The 23054-nt window shown below is 38.4% G+C and overlaps 1 protein-coding gene across 3 annotated transcripts in view; it reads right to left on the bottom strand.

The window, feature by feature from the left end:
* Nucleotides 1-23054, bottom strand: part of TNR (tenascin R) — a 481637-nt gene that overhangs the window by 217572 nt on the left and 241011 nt on the right. For all 3 annotated transcript variants that reach the window (XM_087960907.1, XM_026669153.2, XM_087960908.1), the window contains one exon: nt 1949-2055. The gene's annotated coding sequence lies outside the window, so the exon portion shown is untranslated. The remainder of the gene's footprint in view (nt 1-1948; nt 2056-23054) is intronic.

Below are 23054 nucleotides of genomic sequence, written 5' to 3'. Positions count from 1 at the left end.
ATGTTTAGAAAGCATAGAATGGTCATTTTGTTAAATAAATAAGTGATGCAGTTGTAAGGCGCAACATCATGTGACTGCATCGATTTATGATGGCAATTCTGGCATCCCTGTAGCCATGGTTAGCTGAATCTTGTGTGGTTGCAGTGGCCCATGGTCACATGATTTCCATTTGCTACCTCCTGCCATCCCTGTTACTTTTGATCATTGGAAGCTGATAGTGAAGAGGGATCACTTGATGTGGAATTGTGCTCACACTGTAATTGTGAGCCAGTGCACCTCCTCTGTAGCAGTGTCTGCCTTCTGAAATAAGCCGCTTCCCTTCCTCATGCCAGATCCATATGATCTCTAACTCTGCTGTTGTTTAGAAGAGCCATGAAGACCTGGCTCTTCACTCAGGCCTTTGGTGAGGAAGAGGGACACCCCTCACGTTTTCACATTCACATCTCTTATATTTTATTGATACTTATCACTATTATTTCGCTTTATTGTTGTGAGCCTCCTAGATGAGTTGAGAATCATACAATATACAAATTTAACAAGTTATTGAATTAACTGTTATTATCCATCAGCCCTCTGGTTATCTCCTTTCCTTATTCTCTTGCTGGTGTCTCCTACAAATCGTTTATGGGATGTAATACACAATGTCAGCAAGGGTTTGAGTATTGCATGTAGTCTTTCATTCACAACATGCTTTTGTCTAAAACAAATGTTCCCTGTAGTTGATTAATAGGGCCAACACCACGTTGTGCTATATATTGAATCATAACATACCCAATTGTGCAGATGGCTTTGGTTTCCTATGGGTTGTCTAAAAATAGCTCTTTATGTGGTAAACAAAAGTTTTTCTGGAGTGCAGGGGGGCTGGGAGGGTGTTAAAAAGACTTCAGCATGCAGCCAAAATAACTAGTTCTTTAAAAAGTTTTGTGCAGTCACGGCCGTTGATCATATCCACGGGGTACCTCACAAGGGAGAAAGAGATATATAGAGCTTGTGGAAAGCTCTGAAATTAAAGAGGAGCTCCAGTTTGTTTCTCTTTCCACCACATCAAGACTAATGGCAAGAACTATATGGATAAGGTTGTTTTATGCTCGACATTTGAAAACACTGAATTAGGTTAGTAAATTATTCAAAGTATTGACAAAGGAGAATACATGTTCATCAGGATTGGCATGAGAGATCCTTGGTTTTCCCTCAGCTTGCTTGTTTTCTTGCAGACGTTTCATTACCCAAACTAGGTAACATCATCAGCACTAGCACCTAATTTGGGTAATGAAACCTCTGCAAGAAAACAAGCAAGCTCAGGTAGCACTAAGGACCCCTCAATTCAAAGTATGATTTGTGTGAGCTCATCAGTGGTCAGGTAACAGAGGAATACAGCAGCACTCTCAACATGAACAAACATAGCAATAAGCTTTTATTTCCAGTCATGAAGTAACCAGCACCCTTAAGTGACTTACTTGAAAATAACTTGATCAACTATTATTTCCTTACGTTCATGTGATTATGAAGCCTTCATGCAGTCTAGCAAAATCTGGCACCCAATCATTAGCTGCTGTATGCATGTTAATGTCTTTGGGCTTGCTATTTAGGCAGCCTCCCCCTTCCCTGACAAGGTCTACCATCTGAAAACGATTTGTCAGATGTGGTAAAAAGCCTGAAGCTGGGATCCGAAGCATATTCAGATCTACTTAGTGCCTTGTGTGGGTCCTGAGTCCTGCAAGGCTTTGGTTAAATGCAATTCACAGATGGTAAATGATCCTTGGGCTTCCCAATACCTCAGAATAAGCTGACAGAACAGGAACAAAAGCCTTGCCATTAAAAGGTAGATGTAGAATAGTTGTGCAGAGTAGAGTTCTCCTTTTAGTTTGTCACAACTTCTTACCAAATTGAACCAGCAAAGCACTACATGCTGAAGGACAATGAAGGAAAAATAAAGGTAGTCCAGTACCTGCTACGTGCTACAACAGGCTATTTGAAGTTCCCAACACACGATATGCTTCTTGATTCAGTTCTCCAAAACAACTGACGTTTATCAAGCCAAAACTTCTGAACCACCTAGAGAGAGCAAAAGAGACATGTAACAGATTACATCTTCTCATTCAAAGGGAACAACAGAGTTTTGGGAGAAAAGAGCTTTTTTTCTCCTTAACTTATTAGAATAACTTCAAGACTGCCTACTTTTAGACTGTTTTGTCTTTCCTTTTATTTAATTCTTACAAGAAAAGCAGAAATTGCAACTGGTTTCTGAATTACTTCATCTGACACTTGTCCCCAATGAGAATATTCAATTCAGTGGTTCAGGAGAAAGGATAAAGCACTTTTGAATTGGAAATTAATAGTTATTAAGCCAAGAAATATGCACAAAATATGGGACAAATCTTGTATTTCCTTCTGAAGTCAGTTTATACTTTAGAAACACACCTATATTCATTACGGAATACTCTAAGTCATAGTCATTACAGAATATCTAAGTCTGTCTAAACCTGAGTACCAAAGCAGTAGAGATTCAATTTACAACAGAATAGACCTTGGAGGTCTTCTAGTCCACCCCCTGCTCAAGCAGGAGAACCTAGACCATCTCAGACAAGTGACTGTCCAGTCTCTTCTTAAAAACTTCACGATTTCTGGAGGCAAGCTATTCCACTGGTTAATTGATCTCAGTATTAGGAAGTTTCTCCTTAATTCCAGGTTGCTTCTCTCTTTGATTAGTTTCCGATCATCTTCTTTGTGGAAGCCCCTCAAATACTGGAATACTGCTATCATGTTAACCCTAATTCTTCTTTTCTTTAGACTAGCCATACCCAAAACCTGCAACTATTCTTCGTATGGTTTAGTCTAATAATTTAAACATTACTAATCCAATAATGATAGGCCTGAGGAAGCCATATTGCTCCCCAAGAGCATAAATCTTCCACATGTACAAACTTTCAGCTTAAATATAGGAGAAGCCAAGAATTTTTCTTTTCCAGTAGAAGAATTATTTTTCTTCTGCCTTATTGACAAGAAGTGGCCCTAAGATTTTTAGAGTTTCATAGGACATGGGGCAAATGCAGACTGCTTGTGGTCAATTTCTGGCAATGTAGAAGATGGGCTTGAAGTGGCTGGTAGAAATTTTGGAGGAAGAGAAAGTATCACTAAATAAATGGTCGAATATCCCACAGGTGCATTTTCAAGAGGAAACTGGACTTTCTTTGTTTTTCTTTGAAGATGTTTCGCTTCTCATCCAAGAAGCATCTTCAGTTCTGACTGAATGGTGGGGAATGGAAGAATTTATATTCCTTGCAGTCATCTGGTCATTAGTCATCCTTCCATTCCCCACCATTCAATCAGAACTAAAAAAGCTTCTTAGATGAGAAGTGAAACATCTTCAAAGAAAAAACAGAAAGCCCAGTTGCCTCTTGAAAAAGCACCTTTGGAACAACCATGACCTGCATGACTGAGAATCTCCATACACAAATTGTCTAATAATCTGTGGTAAAAAACGACCCAAAATTTGAATCATAATTTTCAGTGTAAGATTTCAGAGATGTAATATTGTATTATTCAGGGATTGTATTATTTCTCTTTATTTTATTTTATTTAGATGGAAAATTTAAAATATTGCAAAACAATTCACCCCAACTGTAAATGCACAATGATTCTTATTCCCATCAGACTTTGATTGGAATAACTTCTGTTGTAGAAATTAATTAGGGTTGCTCCACCCCAGAAGATTATTATTATTATATTTTTAACATATACTTGTGAGCTGCCTGAGTAGGACTGGACTGAAGGAGTGCCAAACTCTCCTCAATAAATACATGAAAAAAATGTAAATGTGAAAATGTCTGCACAAACTGGCCAATCATTTCATAGTTCATGCCTATGTGCTGCATCCACATGGCCTCTTTCTTGGTTTGTAGCAGATTTCTGTGCAGGCCTATGCAGAAAAGACTTCTATTGAAGCAAAGTGGATCTTGACAACTTTGAGGTTCTGCAGCTTTCTTCATTCTAAGGATTACATAGGCCTAATCAAGACAGAATCAGAATTGAGATGGAAGTGTCTAGTTTGATGAACTAGGAGCTTCTTAAGCCTAGCAGAACATAACTTGCTTCTGCATGAAAAGTCTTTCCTCAAGCTTTGGTAATTCTAGGATCATTCTCTTTTTCATACAGCGGACAGCCAGTTTTTTCCTATGTTGTTGTATTATTTTTATACACATCCCCTGCAATCAATGGATCTTTTCTTGATTGCAGGCTGCATGTCAGAAGGAGTGAACGGGATGCTTTCGTTCCGGCCAACAGCATCCTAGCTCTTGTAAAAGCCAATCCTATTTGATATCATGTTTCTGTACAAATCCAAAATAGAAAGGGGCCTGTTATTCCACTAATAAGATAATTGCTTCACATTCAGGTCCCAGAGGGATTGGTGAACACTGAAGGATGAAACCATACAATGATCTTGCAAGGGAAGCAAATGTTATTAGCCGCATTTTTACCCATGGGAATGGGAAAGCCTGAGGAAGGAAAAGAAGTTGGTTTAACTGAGGGAAGGAGCCCAATCCAACATGGCAATATCAAATATGTGTAGGTTTTTTTTTTTCTGGTGTAACTAATGGAGCACCATCTATCTCAGTTACTTCTCTTTTCGATTGTCATTCTTTAAATCCTGCTACCTGCCTCCAAAACCCTAAATTGAATCTGACAAATTTTGGAGACAGGCAAATGGAAGATTACCGCAGTACAAGTTCAATCCCAGTTGAGTGAACATCAGGTTTTTCCAAGGCCACCGCAAGCCTGAGTTTACCCTTTGTTTGGGATGAGTACAGAGAGGAGAAAAAGAGAGAATCTTGCTCTAAAATAGCAGCTGTGCTAATGGTCATGGCTGTTAATGATTCCAGATTTGGGAAGTTAACAGCTGCTACTGAAATATGTTGCAAAGGATGAAAAACTGAATGACAAGTGAAACAGTGATGCAACACGTAGAAGTGTGTTTGCTTTCAAAAACCCACCAAATGTCCAGATCGAAAAACAAATGAAAAAATCCCAAATGTAGGTTCAGAATATTGAATAGAAATATTTCCCATCATAAGCTGATATTATTAATGGCAGGAGATCAAAGGTTGCTGCTTATTTGAGTGGTTTCATTAGCCAAGAACAGAGTATGTGTGGAATGATTGACCTATTCCAGAATCATAATTGAAAAAGTAGAAAAGGGAAAGTAGCATTGCCTTCTAAAGTCTGGGGAAAACCTATATACATCTAAAGATCTTATACTATGCTGCTGCCCAAGCTTACATCAGAGCATCTGCCCATTTCCAAAAGGAAAAAATGAAAACAGAAAGGCAGAGATTGCAAGTCTGGTAGAAGAACTAAAACTTCTTTGTCAGAGGTAGCTTTCCTATATTTCCCGGTGTTTCTTACAGGGGTGGGATTCAAATTTCTTAACAACCGGTCCTGTGGGTGTGGCCTAATTTATGGGTGTGGCTTGGTGGTCATGTGACTGGGTGGGCATGGCTTGTATGTAAATATTGTAAATATTTATGTAAATATTGAATTTTTTATTAAAAAGGGGCAACTTTTACCCAAAATCAGCCAAAGCAGGCAGGCAGATTGAGCTGCTCACAGAATCACAGATTCACTTAGAGATCTATCTTTCTGCAATCTATTGCCTGAGTCTGCACTGAAAAATAGAAGCTTCCGTCCTAAGGAAGTTTCAGCTCTGCTTTTAGATTAGCTAGAAAGCAAGAAATCCAACAATTTCCTGCTTTCTAGCTAATCTAAATATCCCCTCATAGCTGATAGTTGGAACAGCTGATGGTCATGAAAAAAAAAAGGGGGGGAAATAGCAACTTACCAAAAATTAGGCGAAGGCACAAGGCAGGCAAGTTGGATGGCATGCATTCCAGGTAAGGAGTGAGTGGGAGGGGAGGGGAGGGGCGAGGCCAGCCAGTGGCATGATTTGCCGGTTGTCCGAACTGCACAGAATCGTAACAACTGGTTCTATAGAATCGGTCCGACCAGGTAGACCCCTGGAGCGAGGATTTATATAAAACCAGTTACTGTATATCTGTAATGGAGAGACAACTTTGAGTGTGAATGCTTAATTCTGTAGTCATGATGCAATCAAAATAGTAGTTATAGGAACCACTGTGATCATAGAAATACCTTGTACATATAAAATTCCTTACTTAGGTTTCTGTTTTTATTTAAGTAGGATTTTAAGTGACACAAAATTTTTGTTTTCGGTATTGCCTGGATTGATTCTGGACTAATGAGAGTATATGTGAGAGAATAGGACTACCAGCTCTGATCCACAAAAACCCGGATTACCACTACATGGCAGCAGTTGCTTTCTGTAATCTCTTGGCTGCTATCTAGTGACCATCTGGATGTTTCGTAGACCAGAACTGAGTTCTAGACCTAGAGAGTTCATGAGAGAGCATTCTTCGAGAAAGACAGAAAAGTGTACCTGGCATGATGACATTTTCTGAGGTAGGGAAAAGAACTAGAATGTGATTCTGAAAAAGATATTAAAAATGCAGATTAGATTGTTATTTTGAGGCTTAGGTCCCTAGCGTTTACTTAGACTGTTCATCCAGGTATTATCTTTTAATTTCCATATTGTTTGTTTTCTCAAGATTTGGGTGTTTTGTGACTGGCTAAATCTATCTGTATTGTGGAGATGGACTACCATAACAGTGGAACTAATGTTTTCACATGAGCTAAATATATCTATTGGTCAATGGGTGGGGAACTTGTTCTCATATTTATCCAAAAATAATCCCCACAATGAGAGACTTACCCTTAAGGTTTACTTCCAAGGACCTTTCTCTGCTTGATCAAACTACCACATAACCATGCTAGGGCAATTTCCCTTTTCTGGCTGTGCTCCATGTTGTGTATGAGCAAAACAGCCATATATCATCCTTAGTGGTACCAATCTTAAAACAATATTTTGCAGTATATACAGATATTAACTTTTGTCATTCATTTCCTTGGAAAGAATTCAGGTGACTGCAATGCTTTCAAACAGGAAATAGAGATAGAATAGGGCTCCTCAAAGCAGATGTAATGGACTGCAAGAATATCCTTGGGAGACATGAGGAAAAGCTGCAGCCTAAACAATGATCTGATGAGAGAAATCTGAGTCCAATGGAGAGATGGAGATGGAGAAATTATGTCCCTAGTTCTCTGGAAAATAAAGGTGGTGTTGTGAGGGGGAGAGCTTTGAGATTTGCAAGACTGATGTTATGCTTTTGAGGTAATCCAGATAGGAAACCAAAACCATGAGTACTAATAACACAATCTTGCAATATTTAAAGCTTCTTCTAATTCTAATGGACTTTGAATGGGGTGGACAAGAAGGTAGAGTGGGAGATCATCAAAAGCATATATAAATAATAAAAATTGTCAATGAAAAGCTAGTATATTAAAGACATAATTTACTTCAAATGCCCACAATATTGCTTTGTCCTGTTTTTGAATTACCCGTAGAGTAAGGATATGTACCCAGGAAGGAGCGTTCTCCAAATGCTGCCCACCCAAAATGGACAGTCCCTTACCTGGTCCATGCCCCATGAAACTCACATGAGAAAGGGCCTAAATCAGAGGTGGTATTTAGCAGGTTCTGACCAGTTCTGGAGAACCAGTAGCCGAACTTTTGAGTAATTCCTCTGACTAGCCCCGCCCCATCTATTCTCTGCCTCCCAAGTTCCAGCTGATTGTCTGGGTTTTTTGTTGTTGTTGTTGCCCTGTACGGGAGAATGGAGCTGGAAAGCAGGTTAGTGGGGTGGGGAGGGAATAGGGATTTTACAGTATCCTTCCCCTGGAGTGGGGCGGGAATGGAGATTTTGCAGTATTCTTCCCCTGCCATGCCCACCAAGCCACACCACACCCACCAAGCCACGCCCACAGAACCAGTAGTAAAAAAAATTGAATCTCACCACTGGCCTAAATGTAGGATTCCATCCTAAATGTGGCGTATTTGAAGTATGTTGAGGTTATTGTGATCTCTCCATAAATAACTTTTCCCATTTTCTTTTGCTGGGAAACTGATTAAAATCTCCATTCAAGTGTGTTTTGAAAGCAGAGATTGTTGGAATGTGACAGAATAGAGTATCTGCTCTCAATAGTAACATACAACACTGTGGAATTGTTCTGTAATTATATTTATTTCTGATTTCTCTTGTCCAGCCTCTATTCAGCAGCTGTATATTGTTCATCGAAGTGATTAATTCAACTCCTTGAACTACTATGACATCTGATAACTTTGCAGTAGCTGGAAACTTTTGATACACATTTTGATGCATTTTGAGGTTATTGGTGTTTGTCTGCTTCTACAGAGAACAGTAACATAATCAAGACTCTTGGTAACTTCATCATTTGGTATTTAGAGCATGAACTGATACCTTTGTTTCTTACAAGCATCATTTGCTTCTTTGATTCTTTTCCACTGAATTAATGTCTTTGGAATGCTAACATTTAATGAAGATCATTTTGTGTCCAAACATTTTCTTTGCACTTTGACCATTTCTGAGATAGTAATGGGTAAATTTCCCCACTGATCATGCTATCAAATAAGGTCAAGATAACTTAATAGGAAGTGAATCTCTTCATTTATAAATTGAGTTAACTCATTTAATAGCCAAGCTGTTTTTTTCTTTAATTTGACAGTAAGATAGTCACATCTGGGCTAGAAAAACTTAGAGAGCTACTAGATCAAGAATGTCAAACTCATATCATCATGGTGGCATCACGTGACATCTTGGAACTTTCCCCCTCTTTGCTAAACTGGGCCTGGGCTTGGCCAGTGCGTGATGCATCCGGTCCGCAGGCCAGGAGTTTGACAGCCCTGAACACCCTGTTCTAAATAAGAACCCAAATTTTGATGATCCAAACATTTTCCCAAAAAAGCATTTTGTCCATCATCAATCCCCCTTACTAGACTTCAGTGGATAATCTGATTCTGGTGACAAGATTAAGCCAGCACGGGATGAATCTTGGTTTACTTCTCTCTAATAGCAGGTACACTATATAGAAAAATAACACCTAGTCCTATCAGTGACTGAGAAACTTAGTTTTCCTAAGGGCTAGCATAAATTCTCATAGGAAAAATATATGTCCTGGTTAATGCATGGCCTACTGTGGGGCTAATATTAACTTTGTTAGGTTTTACGAAGTGGACCCAAACTTCCTTGTTTATCTTGGAAAAGTAAATCTACAAATAAGGGGGCACCACCAAGACATTAAGCCAATCAAGATAGGGAGATAACTTTCTTCTCTTCTACTCAAGATGTACTCTTTCCAGACTTCATCTGTACGACAGCAACTCAACTGGCCTACCCTAACAAGCTGATGTCATACTCTGCCCTATTTAAATAATTAAATATGCCCCCAGCCTGCCACTCAAAGTATACTTGGCCTTAATTTCATGAATGGGCATATTTTTTTCTATTATGGGGGTAATCTTACCTATTTAGGAGTAAAGTCCATGGAACTGAAAGAATTGTAGTTCTGATGAGATATTAAAAGGTTATTACTCTACAAAAAGTGCTAAGTGGGAAAAAGTCACATATTTTAGCTGAAAGTAACAAAGAAAGCCCAAGGTATAATTTCAAAATGCAGAAAACACTGCAAAATGTTGCTAGAAAATAATTGTGAATAATTGGCTGTTCAAAATTTATTAAAGAATATGAAACTTTTGCTGCAATATTCAATGATTTTTTTAAAAGAAAAAAATTAAAATACATATGGGTAACCATTAGAAATTCTTCTCAAGATGTTTTCAAATTGCTTGATAATATTTGAACTCTAAAAATAGGAATCTGGATCAAATTTTAATTGTAAATCGGTGTGTAAGGTCAATACATGTGAGAGAGTATAAGAGAGAGGAAGGAAGAAAGGAAGGAAGGAAGGAAGGAAGGAAGGAAGGAAGGAAAGAAAGAAAGAAAGAAAGAAAGAAAGAAAGAAAGAAAGAAAGAAAGAAAGAAAGAAAGAAAGAAAGAAAGAAAGAAAGAAAGAAAGAAAGAAAGAAAAGAAAAAAGAAAGAAAGGAGGTAAAATGAGTTTTGATTTGTCTATAATAGGCTACAACATTACAAGTATAAAAATGGGAAAATGTGATCCTCATAAAACTTATACATGTTAACAAGGACTGGTAGAGTTTGCTATCAAAATATTCTACAGCATTATTAATCTGATGCCACACAACTAAATGTGAGAGGTTCACATTTGATTGTTTGCTTTAACTGTGCAGGAAAGAAATGTCTTTACTGACCTGGCAAACGTTAGTGTTCTCTCCCATAAATGGTTTTGTTATATACAGATATCAACAAATTAGAAATGAACCTTTCTCTTTTTTTAGTTTTTTTTTTTTGAAATTTTCTGGTTCAAATAGGCTTCATGAAATCAGCAGAATGACTCCCATTATGTGTCTCTGTAAACTTGTGGGGTTACTGGATAGAAACTGCATGCAGCCTAGTTTGAGACTTGAGGATATTTCTAATTTTAGTCCTTGTCCAATGTTTTTGTCTCACAGCTCCCCAAAGATGTTTTCCCTTTGGCAAACAGCCTATCATACTGCTGCTCAAGCTGCTGGCTGTTGCATGGTTCAAAAATCAGTTTTATGAACCTTGTTTTTCCTCCTTTCTTGCTTTAAAAAGCCTCTGGTGAAAAGTGGGTACAAGACTGCAAAACGCCACACTGAAAAGGAAAAGCCACTCAGAGTACCTAAATGCAATTTAATTACACTCATTCTACGCGAGTCAGGGGGACACTTTACCATCCAGAGTCATATACTTCACTCAGAAAAACAAAACTGAATAAAATAGTCAACACTGGTTTCCTGAACTCCTAACATTCTCCTGATGATTGCATCCGATCTGTCCTCCAAGCTAGTCAGGACAATGTTCTCGGGATTGTTCTCTTTTAGTCCATAACCACTTTGTTACAGCATGCCCAACATAACCCACTGGGTTGCATGGATAAGGATTGTTCAGAGACTTGATCTCCTTGGCCCCATTTGCTAATTAAATTCAGGACAATGGACAATCAAAGCAGGCAAGAGGCGGCAGTAATTTTTCCCATTATTCTATTGTTGAGGTGTCTTATATAGCATTTATAGGTATGAAGAATGATTTTTTAAGGAATTAAAAGACATAGTAGGGTTGATCAGAGCTGACCCCTTTCCTAATTTTCCTTCCCATTTATTGCTGCCGATAATCTCTGCTTGGCCTTAACATAGGGATGAGGTGAGGTGATGCTGAACCATAGTTAAATTAGGTAGATGGTGTCTGTTCCCTTGAACTACATGCAACTTTTTGCAGCAAAAAGGAACACCCCCCCCCCAGATATTCAAAAGGTACACACACAAAGACACACACAAAAGATGCAAAAGCCACATCTGGTTTGGCTCTTAGCTATAATGAGTCTTGAAATTTAGCCATTTCTACAGTGACAGTGAGATAGTCACAGTAAGATAGTAGGAGATAAGATCCTCCCATACTTTGAATATATTCCCTGAAGGTAATTCTTAGGAACATTCAACCCATCAAGGCTTAGATCAGAGCTGAATGAGTAAATACTTGCACATATTTTCCTATAAAACCCCCACATATTTGGGTTTGCAACTAGTTAAGAATGGCATGTTTAGGTTTTACATTCTAAGGTCCCCCCTCCCTTCAACTTCATGTTAGATTTATGAGGAGAGGCAGTGGTTGGGAAAGCTGTAGGAATTAATTCATTTTTAATCAACTAAGCATAATGATTTGATATAAATGATCTTCCTGAACTGAGGTTAATCAGCTCCGAATGGTTCTTTTCCATAACGTTATTTAGAGGGGCGTTTTATAAAAATACTGCTGTAGGCCTCATTTAATCATGTGTTTGTTTCACTGTGTACACAGTTTTTAATGGGCTGCTCAGGATTTAATGCAAGGCAGGTTTATTTTTTATTATTTGCAGTGGATTTAGCACTGACAAAATGCACAGGATTAATAGTACTGAAGGCAGAAACAATCTGTCTCCTTTCTACCCTTAACACTCCAAGTCAACACAACCAAGAATTCTTAAGGCAGCACCCTCCTGTTTCTGTGCTTCTGAATTTTTGTAGATTCTTTGTTCATACCAGTTAAGAAGAAACTAGAGTACACAAGTGCTGTTAAGTGAAGGATCGATAACCCATAACCCGAGGAGGAGATGTGGCTACCACAACTCCCTTTTATATACCTCCTTGTGAGTTTGGTAGCTGAACATTGGCAGCATGGCTTCATCTCATTTTCTTTGAACAAGGAAACATAAAAACTAGCCTTCAGCATGCATGAGGATCCTAATCCAGACTATGTTGTTTGAATTTACATTGGAATAAAGTAAACCCAGTTGTACCATATACATTTCATTTCTTACACTCATTCATATGTACCCTCAAGTAGACAACACACGTGCATGGAATCGCCAATATAAAATAAGTGAAAATACACAATCTGTTTACAGAGGCTGGAATGTGAAAAAAAAAGATTATTTCAAGCATTTCACAAACTTTTCTTGGATTTCTGAAAACAGAGTTTTTGATTCTGACTTTATGTATTGATAAGGCTCATCAATATCCCCAATATTTATTGAGTTGGCCTTATGCTGAGAAGCCAAAATAGACCTGAATTCTGCTTCCCATTAAACATTTCACATGTCATTTCTTTTCACACAGCATTTGTGAAATGCACATTTAAAAATATTACTTTTTATATTGAAATTTAGGGAAGGCAAGTTCAGCCACTAGGCCATTTCCTGATTTGCTTACTAGTGATTGCCCAGAAGTGATAAGAAGAAAAAGATAATAACAAACTATCTAGCGATGTTTAAGCAGCAAAGCTGTTTTCTAACAGACATCCTCTTTGAGATGATTCTGCATATCTTATGAACCCCAGTATGCTCTTCATTTAATATATTGGAGAAAATAAATGTAAGAAAATGGAGACTGCATAGTCTTTTCTTCTCTGTCTTTTAATCATGGCCAGGGTCAAACCTAATCATAGCAGACCCAGATTGATCCTCCCTGTCCCCAACAAAGCCCCCACCCCCCAATCCTATATAAACCAAAGCATAGAAGCATCCTCACCAGCTTAAGAGAAGCTCTTACAAGAAACTACAACATAGAGATGTTTTTTCATTGTTCAGATCCCTCAAAGATCCTTGCAACAAACATGGTTCTCCTCTTCAGTGTTGTGCTTTTTCTTCAGACTGAATCCATGACAGCAACTAACATGGCTACCTTAGATTGATCTGTCTGTCCTAATTTTATGTGGACTTCAAAAAGCTGCCTTTCCTTTTCCCTATTTATCATCTAAGCAATGCTGAACTTTTTAGGTTTGTTTGAGAGGATTGGGAGAAAAGCAAACTGAAGGCATGAAACCTTTGTAGAAGCTTAAGACATTTCTAAAAAATAAATTAACGGAAGTCTCTCTTATGTTAAGTTCTCCTGTTAATGACCTCATAAGACAGACAGAAAAACACTCTATAAATAGTGTTTATAGAATTTCATTTTCCATTTCAAGTTAGAGCTGAAATTATACAGGAGAACAAGAGAACACTTTTAACTATGTATGTTGTACACATCCTCACCTACATAATTATGAACAGGCTTTCTTGCCTCACCAGCATTCAATTCTCTACATTTGGAGAATAAACTCCAAAGGGCAACCAACTGTCTTATGCTAATTTTATTCTGAAAAGCATCAGTTGCACCAACAATTGGAGCTTCTGGCTGAATTTTTACTTATTTCAGCTATCAATTTTTGCTAGAGGCAATATGGATACATTGAAAGGAATGGAACCTATCAATTCCAGTCTAAGTGTTGCCTGTCACCTTCCATCCTTCCATATAACTAGCACACATCCTGTCCAAAATGGTCCTTCAGAAACATTAAGTAAACAGTTGTAAACATTATAAAATGTAAATGGTGATAGTGGAGGATGGAGAGAACTCTTCCCAGATCTAGTCCAGCAGTGGCTAACTTTCGAACTTAGAATATAAAAAAAATCAGAAAATGCCTAGCTTGACTAGAGTTGTGTGTCACAATTCTTTACATATTCATTTATAATTCCACACACATCCTGTTCACACATGAATGCAAAAACTGATTTCAGACAAACACTGATAGAACACTCATTTTAAAGGATATTGCAGTTGCTAATATCCTCTGCACTTGTACCTTGAAAATGAGCTTCACTGCACAATCATCCTGTGCAGCAATTGGCAGTCTCCTGTCATAGTCCAATCACATTTTGCACATTGCTCTCATATCACCACCAATCACAATTCTGAAGATGACCTATCATGAACTGATATGGATGGTGAGAATCGTTTTAAGCTTTGAGTGTTGCTAGTTGCATATTTCTTGTATTTATATCAATTTCTCTGGTAATTCAAACAGGGAGAATAATTTTTGTTGAGTGTTGATAAACACTAGTGTGTCACTCAAAACACCATGGCACATCACCTTTGACACTCGTGTCATTGGTTCACCATCACTGATCTAGTCTAATGCCTACTTTCCACAACTGGGCAACACATGCTTCTAAAAGATCCACAGGCAATGCAATGAAGACACAATTTTATCTCATTACTTGCACTGCAGCAGGTCAAATTATGAAGATATACTGTAGACTGCATGGGCAGAGATTTCACTTAGCTATCAAAACCGATCCTCCATGCATTTATCTTATCCCTTTTAAAGCCATTTAAGCCAGGTGTCATCACCACATCTATAAGAACATAACCATTTACAGCAGGAACAAAGGCTATTAGAGTGAAGAGGAGAAAAAAATTGGTGAGGCTGAAAGAAAATGGAACAATCTTCCAAGATTTTTTTCTGAGGTAAAAAGCTCACTTAGTATGACAAGGAAATGGTTTTTTTGTGCAAATCATAATCATAATAAAAAGTAAAGTGCTGAAGCATTTCCTAATACATTAGATTCTATATTTAGGAGCAGTGATGTCTATAAATAATCCTACAATCTGAAAATCTTCAACAGGATTTGCAAAGACAGACTCTTCTATACTGGATGCCAGTTAGCATGACCTGAAGTTTTAATGAATTTTAAAATATCAAGACTGTTCGTAAATAAAGCTTCTGAGTGAAGCCTACAAGCACTTCATGTGTAGGTTCAGCTTTAACACAAAAGCAACACAGAACCCCGTCCTAAATTGGAGAACTTAACTTCCCATCCCCCACTACTCCACCCCTGACATCCCAAGTGTTTCCTCTCCTCTTATGAACAGATTATTTGCATTGCTGCTACCAAACTTTTCCATCAGTAGGGGACTCTTAGACTTTTTTCCCCCTACTGGGGCATCCTATAAGAAAAAGAATTTCCTTTTTTATTGTTTACTGCTTACATCATTAGGAAATGATATAATTACAAGATATGTCTAGTCTAATGAAAAGAAGGATTAGGGCAGGGGTGTCAAACTCGCATCATCATGGCGTTGTTACGTGACGTATCAGGACTTTCCCCCCCTTCGCTTAACCAGGTGGGGGTGGGGCTAGCACATGATGCCTCTGGCCCACAGGCCATGAGTTTGACATCCCTGGATTAAGGGAAACATGATAGCAATGTTCCAATATTTGAGGGGATCCTACAAAGACGAGGAGGTCAAACTATTTTCCAAAGCAACAAAAGGCAAGACAAAAAAACAATGGTTGGAAACTAACCAAGGAGAGAAGCAAGGAGAAATTTCCTAATGGTGGGAGAAATGGAATGGCTTGCATTCAGAAGTTGTGGGTGCTCCATCACTAGAGGCTTTCAAAAAGAGACCGGACAACCATTTTTCTGAAATGGTATAGGGTTTCCTGCTCAACCTGGGGGTTGGACTAGAAGACTTTCGAGATCCCTTCCAACTCTGTTAATCTGTAATCTGTAAAAACTCTATACTGTATGAAACAACATACAGTATATGAATAATAGCAGGCAGGCACGGTTGTAACTTTCTGCAACATTAAACTATGAACCACTTTAAAATATGCAGTATATTTCTCAAGTTTCATCTCTCTCTCTCTCTCTCTCTCTCTCTCTCTCCTCTTGAAAAATGCATTCAGTATAATTGTCTCTGCCAACATCTGATATTCATGGCTCCTTATTTCTGCCTTCATGGATCAGGTCTTCAATCTGCCTGTCCCCTTTCATTCTAGCATCTTTACTCCCCATTCTCCCCATACCTCCAGCAAAGTCCAGCATGCTTCTCAGCTTGTTTTCACCCCCAGCTCTTCAGGTATCATATTAACTCAACTGTCAATTGTCCCAAAGATGCTTTTTCAAGAGGCAACGGGACTTTCTGCTTTTTCTTTGAAGACATTTTGCTTCTCATCCAAGAAGCTTCTTCAGCTCAACAACTGTCAGTTGTTCCTCTGGCATTTTTTGCACAAAGCCTTATGCTTTCTCCCCTTCACCTCTTGTTCACAATTTTGGGACCACAGAAAGTGTCCCCACCTGCTAGCTCCAGTTTTCTTTTCTTTTTCTCCTCTTTTTCATCTCACCTGTCACATCTATACTTAGATTTTTCTTTTCTCCCCTTAAACTAGTTTTCATACCCTTTTATCTTTCTTGGTGATTTCAATCTACCTCATATTGACTGGACCCTAAATGAATGTACAACTGAAATCATACACACAACCTTCTACAATGCTATTACAAATCTGGGACTGGAACAACTAGTAACCAACAACACTAGACTAAACAACTGCCTCGATCTCATCTTCTGCAATAGTTTGAATTTAATTTACGGAATACAAACTAAAGAACCCTTTTCCAGCAGTGACCACAATATGATTGACTTTTGTCTCAACATACGCCCACACAAAAATCACCACAATGATGTAATCCCCAATTGTAACTTCAAAAAAGGCAACTATGATCTTATAGACAACGATCTCTCATCCCTTGATTGGCAATCTCTATTCACTGGATGCAATACTGTTGAAGACCATTATAACATATTTTTACTTGAAGTCAAAAGAGTCATCAAACTATATGTACCAACAACAACTCCCAAAACAAAACAAAAAGCAGATTACCCATAACAATAAGGAAACTTCAATCCAAAAAGAGATCACTCTGGCGGAAAAACAAATCTGGTCACGTTGCCAATTTCAAAAGCCGATACAAAAATTTATGCCACCAGATAAAGACCGAATGCATCAATTATCACATTAAACAAGAGGAAAACCTTCTAAGCACCAATTCCACCCGTGCTTTTTACAATTTTGTAAACAACAAACTAAAAGACTCAAGGTCTATCCCACCCTTGATAGGACCTGATGGTAAAGACTGCAACGACGACACCACTAAAGCCAACATCTTTAACACATTCTTCAGCTCAGTATGTGCCTACTTCTTAAAAAAGCTATCCACTGCCATAGCCAAACTTCTAAGCATAATCTTTGAAAAATCTTTCAGGACCAGCTCCTTGCCTAACCTATGGTCACAAGCCACAGTCATCCCCATCTTCAAAAAGGGAGACCCAAGCCTAGTTGAAAATTACAGACCAATCTCCTTATGCTGCGTCACCTGTAAAGTCATGGAATCAATTATTAACCAATCCATTATCCTCCACTTAGAGACAAACAACCTACTCTCCAATAAACAATTTGGTTTCAGAAAAAACTATCCTGTAATCTGCAACTCTTACACTGCAAAAACATATGGACGACACAACTCGACCAGGGCAAAGCAATAGACGCAATCTACATAGACTTCTGTAAAGCCTTTGATTCAGTGGTACACGACAAACTACTCCTAAAAATAAAATCCTATGGTATCTCTGGACAACTGAATAACTGGATAGAAGCATTCCTGGCAAACAGACAACAAATGGTCAAAATTGGGAGCGTCCTATCAAATTCTGTACCTGTCAATAGTGGTGTCCCCAAGGCAGTGTTCTAGGACCAACTCTCTTCATACTCTACATAAATGACCTCTGTGATCATATTAAGAGCAATTGCGTTCTTTTCGCTGATGATGTAAAGCTGTTCAATACCACAGACAATACTGCTACCCTACAAAAAGATCTTGACTATGTATCAGAATGGTCAAACAAATGGCAACTTCAAATCTCAACAAATAAATGCTCTGTCTTACATATTGGCAAAAAAATCAGAAAATAAAATACAAGCTGAATAGTCAAGATCTTGTTGATGACCCAAGCTCTGTAAAGGACCTTGGAATACTCACCTCTAATGATCTAAGTGCTAGAGCCCACTGCAACTACATAGCCAAAAAGGCATTAAGAGTTGTTAACCTAATCCTACGTAGCTTTTTCTCTGGTAATATCACACTACTAACCAGAGCATACAAAACATTTGCTAGACCAATACTCGAATACAGTTCATCAGTCTGGAACCCACATTACGTATCTGATATTAGCACAATTGAGAAAGTCCAGAAATATTTCACAAGAAGAGTTCTCCACTCCTCTACTCGTTGTAGAATACCTTATGCCACCAGACTTGAAATTCTAGAACTAGAAAACCTTGAATTACGCCGTCTTCGGTCTGATTTAAGCATGGTATATAAAATCATACATTGCAATGTCCTACCTGTCAATGAATACTTCAGCTTCAACCATAACAACACAAGAGCACACAATAGATACAAACTCAAAGTTAACCGCACCAAACTTGATTGCAGGAAATACGACTTCAGCAATAGAGTGGTCAATGTCTGGAATACTCTACCCGACTCTGTAGTTTCTTCCCCAAACCCCAAAAACTTTAACCTTAGACTGTCTACTATTGACCTCACCCCTTTCCTAAGAGGTCTGTAGGGGGCGTGCATAAGCGCACCAATGTGCCTACCGTCCCTGTCCTATTGTTTCTCTTATTCTTCTTTTATTTTTCTTATATGTACCCATTTCATGTATTCACAACTATGTATACACTTATACTTATTATCTTGTAAACAATTGGCAAATCAAATAAATAAATAAATAAATAAATAAATAAATCTTTTTCCTTCTCCCGGGACTGGGTTAGTAAGCTACAAATCTGCAGGTCTGGTATGAGTTTGCTATCCCCTTTCCAAAATTTCTACGTTCATTTACTTGCTATCTCCTTGGACGAATTGGTTCTTTGCATGTTGCAATTTAGCTACAAGCTTCGAATTAACATTCTTTGTTCATACCCAACTTCATTGCAAATCTTTGGGTTACAGACCACAGGAATTTTGCACCAATTCCAAAGCAGCTCTGCAACTCATAACAAAAGCTGAGTTTGGAAGCTGAACCAACTTATCTGTGGATTAGCTGCAATTATCTATGAGCTACAAGTGTTGGAGCTCTGCAGAGCTTATGGACTCTTTGTCCCTTTTCCTTTAAGAAGAATGTGGGTTTGATTGAGTAAGCGTAACACCAACAATAGGCGCACAAAAACCCAGGCTGCTGCTTAGGTTTTTAAAAATTCTCCTCTCCCTCAACCCTTTTTGCATAGAAATAATGTATTTCAATTATGCAATGTAAATAGTGGCAGTGTAGAAAAATGCTTAAAGTGAATTCCTGTCCTTCAATCTGAAATAATATTAATTTTATTTAGAATTTATTACCTCATTCAGCAGGGACTGCCCATTGCAGACTATAACTATGCATAGAAATGATGGAAAAGGTGCCTAGTTACAAACTTGGTGGTATATCATGCTACCTTCACAGATTTCAATTGGATTTTTAATATAGCAAGAATGACAGCTTTGTAGCCAGCTCATTTCATTATAATGAGATATTTTTTGCTAAGGTTTAGAAGCATCCATATTGGAGGGAAATGGATGGAAGGGTACAATTCATTTCTTTTTGTACAAAGCTTCGGGCATTTAAAAAAATGCAGGACTGTCCTTATCTTGAATGGGACATTGACTGAATTATTTGTTGGTTTGTTTTGAATCCTGCTTTTATTATTTTTAAAACAAATGCAAGGCAACAATCATACCTAACACATCTTCCTTCAGTGGGCTGGGAGAGAAAAACTGACCCAAAGTCACCCAGCCAGCTTCCATGCCTAAGGTGGAACTAGAACTTACAATCTCTTGGTTTCTAGCCTGGTGCCTTAACAACTAGACTAAAGTGGCCTAATGTATTTGCAGTGGGCTAAGGTGACTGAAGGTGCACTCCATTGGATCAGATGTTGCAGGTGATCCAATAAGGTAGGAGGGGAGAGTCTCTCCTGCTTTACAGAGATCCCTCCCATCTCAGGCTCTAGCTAAGCTGCCTCTCCAGCTATCTGACAGAATGTACGTCTTCCCCCAGCCACAGCTCCAGATCATGCTAGTAAGAGAAGTTGGTGGATGATATTCACACTGGAGGATAATCCATCTAACAGTGCAACTTCTCTTGCTCTGCATTAATACAGGGTAGCACCACTCATGGTGCAAATTTCTGAAAAGGATTAGAGACTGGTTATTTAAACGGAGCAAATTTGACCCGGTATGCTTTGTGTTGCCTTATAGACTAGATGATGGCAAGTTAAGCTAGCTATCTAGATATGGGTCCTTAGTTCTGGATCCTCTTGAACTGAAATGGAATCATGTTGCTGGAGAGAAGGCAAAATCTTTCCTTTCTTTCCTTGGCTGAATTGCAAAATTACCACTGTTTGTTCTTACACCTCAGTAACAGAAATTGGTTCCTCCAGCAACCTGGGGATGCTCTGACTTACCTTTTACCCAATGGGCAAAGCTTTTGTCTGCACTCACTCTCTTTCCAAAAGAAGCCCATAACAATCTGCCAGTTCAGGTTCAATGAGTTCTGGAATATTTTGACATTTCACCAAATAGAAACTGTTTGGAATGAGAATACTTGCACGTAAAAGCTGAGATCCGATAGAAGAACTTCATGTGGGATTTTCTTGAAAGTGCAAACGTTCAGCAATTCAGGCTATATGAATGTCTGAACTGTGCATAAAAGAAGCCACATGCTTAGCCCATGAGTTTGAGAAAATAATTTAAGGGTGCTGGTTTCAAAGTTAAAAGGTTTTCTGTGCAAGTTTTTGCTCACTGTCAAGAATATCATTGCCCATATCTGAAATAAAGACTTCATTTCATAATAATCCAAACATATATTGCCTCTTAGGCAACTAAATAGTCACCCCTGTTATTATTAGGGTCAGTTAGAATATTGATTCTAAACCATTAGGAGGTGAGCTGTTTTCTAGCTTAATAAGATGTATAAATCTTGGTGATTCAATATTTAAGCAATAGCAATAGCCCTTAGACTTATATACTGCTTCACAGTGCTTTACAGCTTTCTCTAAGCAGTTTACAGAGTCAGCCTATTGGCCGCAACAATCTGGCTCCTCATTTTACAAACCTTGGAAGGATGGAAGGATGAGTCAATCATGAGCTGGTGAGAATCAAATTGCCAAACTGCTGGCAGCCAATATTCAGCAGAATTCACCTGCAATACTGCATTCTAACCGCTGCACCACTGCGGTTCTTGATTTACACATACATCAGCCTTCCGTAGACCCAAATCCTTGGAATGTATTGGACTGCAGCCCCCATAAAGTCTAATCAGCATGGTCATAGAGTGAACACCTTCTCTATAGAAATAAAGCTACTTCCTGCCACATTTTGTGAATTATATGATACCTTGCTACCACAGTCCTGCAAGAAATGAAGAATTTTCAAATTACAAAACTTGCCGGAAGGGTGCAAAGCATAGGGATTCCTAACAAAGGAATCAGAACAACAAAAAGTATCTTAGGAAAGACGAAAACCAATATGACGTAAACATGGTAATTGTGGCTCACACAGATGTTTGTTGTGTTATAAGGTACTTGTTTTCAAGACAGTTGATGTGTCATCTAGCCACTTCCATCCCACTATGTGTCAGGCTTAATGTGTAGCCTGCAGCTATGTCTATGCTTGGAAAAAAAATGCCAACCTAATTAGAGCTATGCGGGGAAGAAATGCTTTTCTATAGCACAGCAATTTCAGAAAGTAAGGTATTATCTCCCCAGGAACATCTCTTCACATCTGCTCTCCATGGAGCTAAGATGTTTAGGAGAACAACTCTCTCACATGCCAGTGGAGACTGCCCAATTTCAAGTGCTTATTCCTAGATGGGATAATTTCAAAGGGACTAGGTGTGGCTAGGGGTGCCAAGGTTGAAATTCACTGTACTGTTGATAAAAATTGAACTATCTGTATCTGATTGTGTTTCATATAATTAACAAAAGATAAAAAAGTAGCAATTCACATTAGGTTTGCTCCCTAGATTGGTATAATATCTTACTGTAGATATTTGTCCTCCACCCAAACATTGCCATCTAAGCAGTTTATCTGAGTGAAGCAGCATGTAAAGGTAGATTTGCCTTTTCATTTGCCTGCAGGTTTTAAGAAAGGCAAGTAGCATTAATCTAGGGTGGGGTGTCCAACCTTGGCAGTTTTAAGTCTTGTAGACTTCAACTCCCAGAATTCCCTAGTCAGCCACGGGGAAATTTAGAGGAATGTTTCTGATCTCGGGTATCTGGGACCCCAACAGTCATGCTGGAGGAGTTTCACTGTTCTTTGCATCAGGAAGATAGCTATTCCCAGTAGTCTTTGCAAAGAAGATGCCTTTAGTAGGTAGTGGAGGAAACAGTTAATGCTTTGTTTATGTTTGTTGCAACCCATTAAGGAGTTTTTCCCCAGCTGATGCTCTTTCCATTTTTTAAAAATCAGCTCATTAAATGCAAAGGCACATTTACCACTGTCTGCAGTTTGACCCCCAAAGTTCTATGCCTTGGGTGTGATTATTGAAGGCAGAATGTTCATAAATTGAAACTACAAAGCTTATTTCTTTATCGATTATAGAGACAAATTAAGTCCACACAATATTTATCGATTGATTATTAAATTTATAGGCTGCCCATCTCTATCATGACAATATTATACAAACGTTACAAATGCAAATGTCCAGAAAAATTAAACTAACTGTACTAGACCAAATATTGCACAAGAGGTTTAACCACTCATTCTAACCGACAGCCTGTGGAAACAGCTAGGTTTTCAGGGCTGATTTGAATAGGGTCACAGTGGAGACTGTACAAATCTCTGAAAGAA

Source organism: Notechis scutatus, chromosome 3 (genome assembly GCF_049901735.1).
Source record: "Notechis scutatus isolate UNSWTSFEM ecotype Mainland chromosome 3, rNotScu1.2, whole genome shotgun sequence".
Classification (NCBI taxonomy): Eukaryota; Metazoa; Chordata; class Lepidosauria; order Squamata; family Elapidae; genus Notechis; species Notechis scutatus.
The sequence above is the reverse complement of the archived record's forward strand: the minus strand, read 5'-3'. Positions and strand labels throughout refer to the sequence as shown.